The following is an 8059-nucleotide window of genomic DNA, read 5'->3' as shown; positions in this document are numbered from 1 at the left end:
TTTTTTTTTTTTTTTTTTTTAAAAAAAAAAAAGAAATGCTACTCAATCACATTTCAGTGGCTTATTTTATGTTTAGCAGAGTAAACAGTGAATCCTGGTGTTCAGCACGCGTGACCTAAGGTATAAAGAATTAGCTCATATCACCGTCACAATCAAGGTTACCCCAGTTAAATACTTGTTTTCTATTGCTTTCGTGCTGCCCTATAAGCCAAGTATTTATAGTCCTTGCAAAATTAAAGCGTACATAGTAGGAATGTATAATGTCTCGCAAGTGAGGAAAGCCGTTACCATCCAGGCTGTGAGCAGTGAATGAGTTTTGAAGGTCATTCCCTCACGAGCGCAGATATTTCACATCTTGCTCAGATCCACAGTGTTTCCTCACCCAGGCTGTTTCTACGCCTGTTGTTTCTAATTTATGTATTTCTATTTTTACTTAAATACAGAGAAACTGTCCAAAGCATAAGTCATCGTTTTCATACGCAGCGCTGTTAATCACGGCGCACATCTGGGGCGTGAAGCTGCTCGCAGGAAGTTTGTAACGGGTATTTTTGCTGCTGGAGCTCCTGGGTTTGTGCCACTCACCCCAGCAGCAGGGGGGATGTGGATGGACTTTATGCCCCCCCCCCGCCCCCGCAGCGTGGCCCATCTGACAGGTCACCAGGCTTCTGCATGGCTGGGGAAAAGAAAGCAGCACTGGGAGGCAGAGCTGGTTTTAAGAGGTCTTGTTTACTTTTCAGATAACAGCGCTGGTTAAACCTGTCACCAAAATTAACCTCTGGCTGGGCTTGGTAAAGGTGTGTGAGCGGGGCTTCGTTGCTGCTAGATAACACCTGAATATTCTGTTCCGAAATAAAGCCTTTTTTATTTGATTATCCAAAGTTTACTTTGGTAAAATTCCTGTGTTGAACAGGCAGTTTGTTTTCTGAGCTTGGATGAATCCTTCCTCTCTTTTGCCCTACTTTTCTCTCCCGAACAGCCCCTGCTGAGCAGGCGGAGGAGCTCAGCCCCGGGGGGCTTGGGGATGGGGTTGGGGGCACAGAGCTGCTGCAGGCAGAGGAAGCGTGTGCAGTGCGTCAGGGCTCCTGGGTCGGCACCTCCATAAGCGGTTTTGTGGTTGGGCTTATTTTGTATATTCCAGTAGTTTGCTGTTTTGGGGAGGACATCGTCCCAGCATCCGTCCCTGCTGGGCAATGGGGGTTGGTCTGTGCCTGCAGGTCTCAGCCACTTCCTGGGGCTCAGGGGCTCCCAATAGCTGCTGAATACGGAGATACTGGACTTTCTTGGCTCAGAAAAGCTGGTATTGCTATAATATTACATGCCACAGAGGTTGTAAAGCAGGAAAGGTGGTTGGTTGTGGCATCAGCCATGAGAAGGCAGCGACTTCCAGTAATGCTCCGTCCCTCGGCGCTGTGCTGAGCACTGGCCCCGGGGGCTGGGGACCCTCCTCCCATGAGTGTCACTGCTCCGAGACACGTCTCCACAGAGTGGCTTGGCCGCTGGAGAGGGGCAGCCGTTCCCGGAGGCTTTTTGTTCATCTCCATGGCAAGGGTCTGGGCTGGCAGTACGTCTAATTTCTATTTACCACCTCGTGTGCCGTGTCCACAAAGAGGAAGGCGAAGCAGCTTGCCAGCCGGGCCGCCTTGCAGCCCTGGTTGGAATAAAGCAAGCTTTGAAAAAACGAAGCAATGCTCTTGCACTGCGGTTTTGCTGTGACTGAGCCGCTTGTCTGAGGAAATGTTTTAAATTCTTCACTGCGGTGTCAGTGGTGGTATAAAAGGCTTGAAATAATTAATGGTTTGCCATTGCTGGATGCATCAAGTATTTTCCTGAAAAGACAGTGGCATTTTGTTTCAGACCTCAGTAGTACTACAGGAATGTGGCAACATGAGAAAATAAATGTAAAAACGTGGTTTCTTAGGTTGAGAATGTAAGAACTTTCTTGCGTAAGATTGGACGTAAATGACGAGCTCTTGACTATGCTCTTGGACAAACCCCACGTTTTCCACATGAGGCACAAAGTTCATTAGGAGACCTGACAGGATCATTAATAACAGGCAGGCAGCACAAAGGGGAACCTTGGATTTTTGCAGTGCTGGCTACTGTGGAGGTTATTTGTTCATTATCTTTTTATCTTCTGAGAGTTTCCAATTGCTTGTGCCGGGAAATAGGTTAGCAGACCGCTGCTTACGCAGTGGGGTCTCTTGTCTGAAGTCTTGAGCCCCGGTGACGTGTTCTGCGCTGGAGGTTGCTCCCTGCTGCCGAGAGCACCAGAAACCACGCGGCTTTGTGCCAAGAAGTTTGTGTGTCTTCCCAGAGCCTTCCCCGCCCTCCCGCAGCCCGAACCCGGGGTGCAGTAACCAGGACTGATGCCAAAGCTGTTGTGGGAAGAAGAGGAAGCGCAGAGGAAGGTGGATGTCGAGTCCAAGGCTGCGGGTCTGCACAGCCAGTCGTGCTCAGAGCATTGCCTGGTCTCACGGCCCCGCACTAGCAAGGCTCTGGCAGAGCCACCGCGACACCACCAGCGTGTCAGTGGGAGCAAGGAGGAGGCCTGGCCCTCCAGAAGTCCATTGGCAAAGCCTCCCGGTCCATCATATACCCCCAGCCTGCGGGTCCCAGGGACAGTGAGAGCAACACCAGCAGGTTTCTTGGCTGGTTTGCTGTTGACTCTACTCAAAGGAATGTTTTTATTTCTAGCATTGGAAATGTAGTTGCAACAGAAACCTCTCGTTCTTACTCCACTAAACCTCAGGGGAGCTGCACACTGTTGGGGCAGCATCCTTCGTTCCCTGCTCAAACATTTACATACGTACGGTTTGTGGGCTCGGAAATGCCTGAAATGCACAATAAATTTGAGGACAAAGCACCAGACAAAGCTGAGAGTTTCTTGGGTTTCATCTCCTTTTTCCTTTTAAATTTATTTCCAAGTATATAATTTCTAAATACAAAGGACACAAAAGGCAGCTGAGGAAAACATCTGCTAGATGTCCTCTGAAACACTAGTGACATATTTATTCTCATTTTAATGGGAGGCAGAAATACAAGTTGCTATGAAGACCCATTGAAAATAATTCTAGTGCTGCTATTTCTTCACCAGCTGAAATGTCTATTTTCTGTTAACTTTTCATAACATGTTTTACAGTGTTACCTGCTGTGAAACTGCCAACTATCCCCCTCTTAGGAGCTGGTTTCTTGAAAGAACTACTTTGCTTATCACTTCACTGTATAAGCTGTGGAAGACAAATATAGCTATATATATATATACACACACTTGCGTGCACACACACAGTAATACTGTTGTAGAAAGACATGTGCAACAGCATCATGAAAGAAGACATTTTCTGCTTCAGTCATGTAAAAATTAGGTAATGCACAGTAGGAGGCTTTTTTTAAAGTGTCTGGGGAATACTAAAAGTGCCTGGAGCAGCCCACTTATTTTTAATTTCTGCCTTGCTCTTCGGGAGCTCAGAGGGATTGTGCATATGGGAATGACGTCTGTGGTCACATTCCGGCGAAGCCGAGACTCGCCCGTTTCTTTGGCTCGTGCCGTACGGAATAGAGGTACTGGAAGCGGCTGTTGTCCCTCTCTGACGGTGCACCCAGCAGATCTGTTTTCTGGCAGCAGCCTTGCAGCTTGACTTCTCCTGGAAGCCGTGTATGAAGATGAGCAAAGACTCTGAAGCAAGTGAGACCCTCCCTAAGGTACCATCCTTGGTGGCGGGCAAGGTCCTGATGGAGCTGCCATTGGTTCGGGGCAGCTGTGCATGAGCTCACACAGGGGCGCGTGTCCTGCCCAGGGTAGGAGCATGGCCACAGCCTCCACCTGCGCAGCGTTGGCTCAACTTGGGCGTCAATGGACAGTGGAGTCCTTGATGGCTCAGGGAGTGGCTACTCAATGGTCCTACATGTTCGAGGAAGGTGTGTACTTACCTTTGTCTTGCTCTGTGTGAGGTAGGAGTGTGCCAATGGGAAAACCCAGACCTACAGTACCCTCAATGCCTCAGCCTTCTGAGAGACTTGTAGGAATGTCACGTAGCCTGCGGTGAGCACAGGTCGTGCAGGATGGCTGGGAATTGTGACATTCAGGACAGAGCAACCAAAACGGGAGCAACACAACAATTCTATCCCCAGTCGGGGTAGAATTTAAAGCAAATCCTCTGAAATCACTACGGTCCTGGTTGCCAAACAACAGAGGAAGTGTGGCACTACTGTCCCTTGTTAGAAATGACAGTGCATTACTGGAGAAGGCTGGGGAACAAGAAGGGGTTTGCCATGTGAGAAGTGCTGTATTTTATTTGCTATCAGTTTTGTCAAAAATAGACAATACCTCGTTAGTGCAGGGGTCAGATGTTGGTGCTGTTGCTGAACAGTGCTTCTGTCATCAGCCACTTGTTTGTGGTCAAAAACCTCTAAATTATTGTTTGGTTACAGGAAGCTCTGTAGTTTCTTCTGCAAATAAGAAGGTTTCAGGTCAAATTCTTTTTCTTTGAAAAATTTCCAGAGCAAATTATCACAGCAGTATGAGAGCAATTTCATATTGATGATCTAGGATTGCCTGCAAGGCTGATGAATCCCCAGCGAGTGTCTGCAGAGACTGTGGCTCTTGCATGGCAAGAAGGAGATGGGGAGCAGGTTCTGAGGGGTGCAGTGACACTACAGTTTAACGTGTGCGTGGGCTGGAGTTTGTCCGTCCAGGGCTGGGGGATGATTTGAAAGGACGAGGCTAAATCCCCTCTGTGGTAGGATTTGTAGTTATTTATTTTTGGTTTTGTTCCTATCAGCCTCTTGGAAGTTTCAGAACTCAGGGAAATATATCCTAATCTGTTTCTTCATTGGCCACCTCTGTGGATTCCCCCGTTGTATTCCCAATGGAGTTACAGCTGCTGTAGTTCTTGGTGACTTTCTAAAATCTACTCAAATTTATGTGGCACCTTCATCATCCCAAGAGATGTTTTTGCTTGTGTTTTCTCACCATCTCAGCAGAGCTCTGCCAGCTGCTGCCAGAGCCCAGGAGAAAGGCAAATCCACTGTCTTCAGTCAAGACAGAAAGGAATTAATACTTTGAACGGCTTTTGGAGCTTCCATCTAAGCATGGCAGCATCTCCACCAATCCTAATTTTGCACAAGACACCGTTACCTGGTGCAGTCTGGTTTTATTATGTTCCTTACAGAACTGGATAACCAGCTACAGACCTACCCAGGGCTACAGAGCAAACAGCTGGCAGAAGCCGTGCTGAAGGGAAGGTTGCTTTGCTGTGAGCACCAGGACAAAGGAGAAGATGCAGAAGAAACGGGGTGAGTTTTCAGAAAGATCAAAGAAGTAAGAAGACTCTGTGCATAAGGATGTCAGAATTAGGGTTTGTATGGTCATATGCCTTTATACAGAAACCTAGGGGTATCTTCTGAGCATGAAACACAAGCCAGGTCTTTCTTTAGAAGATGTTCAGCAAACCAGCTCCAAAGTCCGCAGGCCGATGTGACGACATTCCGGCAGGCTGGGCCATGCCCCCGAGCCCAACATCCCGGTCTAGTCCCATGTCGCATATGGTGGGTTGCAAGGGGGGGTGAATCTTTTGAATTCCCCAAGAACCTGGTGGGCCATGGCATTTACTCAGAGGAACAATTGTGCTGGTGACTTTATTAACTGACCACTTTAGTGACTGAATGGAGACAATTTGGCATCAATCAACTGATAACGTCCAGGAAGGAATAAAGGCACTTTGGATGAGACTATTTTCCTAAATAACCCATCAATGATCAACCTGTTCCAGTTCAGCTCCTGCAAAACTTACACACATGAATATGTGTAAGAAAGAGGAAAGAAAGAATAGAGGAGGAGGGGATAGGAAAAGGGGAAATCGCCACCCTTGGATGCCGTGTTGTCACAGACTAGCCAGCTTTGTCTGTAGGTGGTGGGTCAACAAAGACACCCGTAGGGTGTTGCCTTCATAGAGTCTTTCTTACACCTGCACCGTAGGTTGTTCCAGAAGATTCTCATTTTCTCTGGCTTGCACTTGCACACTGAGACAAGTTCTGTCTCTGGGCAACAACAGGAGGTAGGGGGAAAGAAATGGCCCACCACCCTCCTCTGCAGAGCTTGCGTTGCTTCTCCCCCACAGGCCATCCCACTCGAGTTGTTTGAGACATCTTCTTTACCAACAGTTTCTTGTCTATGAACAGTTTGTGACACTCCTGCAGCCAGGACACGTGTGTGGGGTGAGAGCAGCCTTTTGGAGGATGAGGCAGCCTGGACCACAGTGTCAGCAACCCCTGGTGGTTTTACATGGTGAGGAAGAGGAGCATGAAGGGCAGTGTCAAGGTATGTGAGCTGGCTCTGTGTGGAAACATGTTTGCTGGGACTCACGAACACAAAAGCTTTTTGTTGTTATACTGCAACGAGCTGATTGAAATGGCAGAGGGAAGATCCCCCGGCTTCATGTGTCACCCCCAGTTTGCTGAGCCATGCTCTGATGGCGTGTAAAGTACTGGAGTATCTAGAAAATGAAAATGTGGGTATTAGAGAGTTTTATCTATGATTATAATATTTTGCTTGTAAAAAACCCAGTAAAATAGAAAATAAATCCATCCCCCCAGAGGTGTATTTGCCTGTGTGGTTGGTGTTGACAGGTGCTGGGGATGTGTGGAGGCAGAATCGCAGTGAGGGCAGGCACAGGAGCAGGGCAGGAGAATGTGCCAGCTCTCCTGCATGAACCCTGAAGATCAGCTCCTTCTTCTCTAGGAAAAGAAGTGTTTGGAAGCCCCTTTCTTTCCAGATTTTTGTGCTGACAACTGTGCTGGGGCAGTGGTCCCCTCAGTGGGTCAGGAGATGGTTCTTCATTGTCCCTACGAAGTGTTGTTGTTTGGGGGTTTGTGCGTGAACATTGCTGCCCATAAACCTCCCGCAGGCTGGTGAGCACGGGCCTCCCTGACCGTCTCAGATGAAAACATATTTTTAAGCTTCACGCTCAAATTCTGCACGTCTCCACCTGCTACCATCACCTGCCTTGTATTCAAACAAGCCTGTCTTTCATTTTGTATACAGTGGGATGTTGACACAAGGTGTTCTTGTAGTTGAAGGTAGCTATAAAATATCCACTGCGGCTTTTTGGTTTTTAGACAGAAGAGTAACTGCTGCCTTTTGCATTCAGTGGTGCTTGGAAATGAGAGGAAGAGTGGGGAGGTCTGAAGTCGCTGCAGCCTCGTCCCCTGGGTGTGCGGTTGGTGGGTGGATATGTGACAGTCACGTGCAATCTTTCTCTCCCGTTGCTCTGCAGCACAGATTTCACGACGATCTGGTTTTCCAAGGCTTTACCGAGTGAGATGTACTGGGATGTGATTGTTTCTAAGGTGACCTGGGGAATGTGGGGCTGACCAGGCAGTTTTCCTGTGCGCGGCATGGAGGTTGTCATGTCTGTTGTGTAATTGTGGCCAAGAATGAACTGAATACCTGCAAAAATTGCCTGGTCCTTAAAGTTGATTTTTTTTCTGAAAAGGGCCAGTGCAGAGGGAAGCTGTGTGAACTGTGCTACAGGCTGCTGGTTGGGAATGGCTCTTTAAGCAAAAATAGGATTTTTGTAACTGCTGGTGGACCAATCTGGCATGGTTCTGGAGAGCCGCTGGACTCTTTGTTCCTCCTGCATTGTCATTTTAAAGATGCAGACCATACTTTGCCCTTAATTACACTTTGGCAATTACCATCCATGTAGATTACGTTCGCTGGTAGCCATTGTTTTCATCTGCAAAACTGACTTGGCAGCTGAAATTTCTTGAGGAATTTCTTGATGTTTATTCTACGCACACACAAAATGTAAGATGCCATCGTGCTTCCTCTGGCTGGTTATCTGTAGGGGACCAGGGCTAAAATACAGTAAAGTCTTATTTTACTCAATAAAGTCAGCAACCGTCTCTCCAGATACACATCAGTAGCTGTGCTACTGAACAAGATGGTGCCATTTTTACATGATCAGTTTGTAGAGCAGAGCAGCATTTTAAGCCACAGGATCTTTGAGCTGCTCCAAGAATCAACTTTGTGCTTCTACTGGAGGATGAGCCCAGTTCTCCT

Source organism: Athene cunicularia (assembly GCF_003259725.1).
Source record: "Athene cunicularia isolate RWA chromosome 10 unlocalized genomic scaffold, athCun1 chr10_part1, whole genome shotgun sequence".
Classification (NCBI taxonomy): Eukaryota; Metazoa; Chordata; class Aves; order Strigiformes; family Strigidae; genus Athene; species Athene cunicularia.
The sequence above is the reverse complement of the archived record's forward strand: the minus strand, read 5'-3'. Positions refer to the sequence as shown.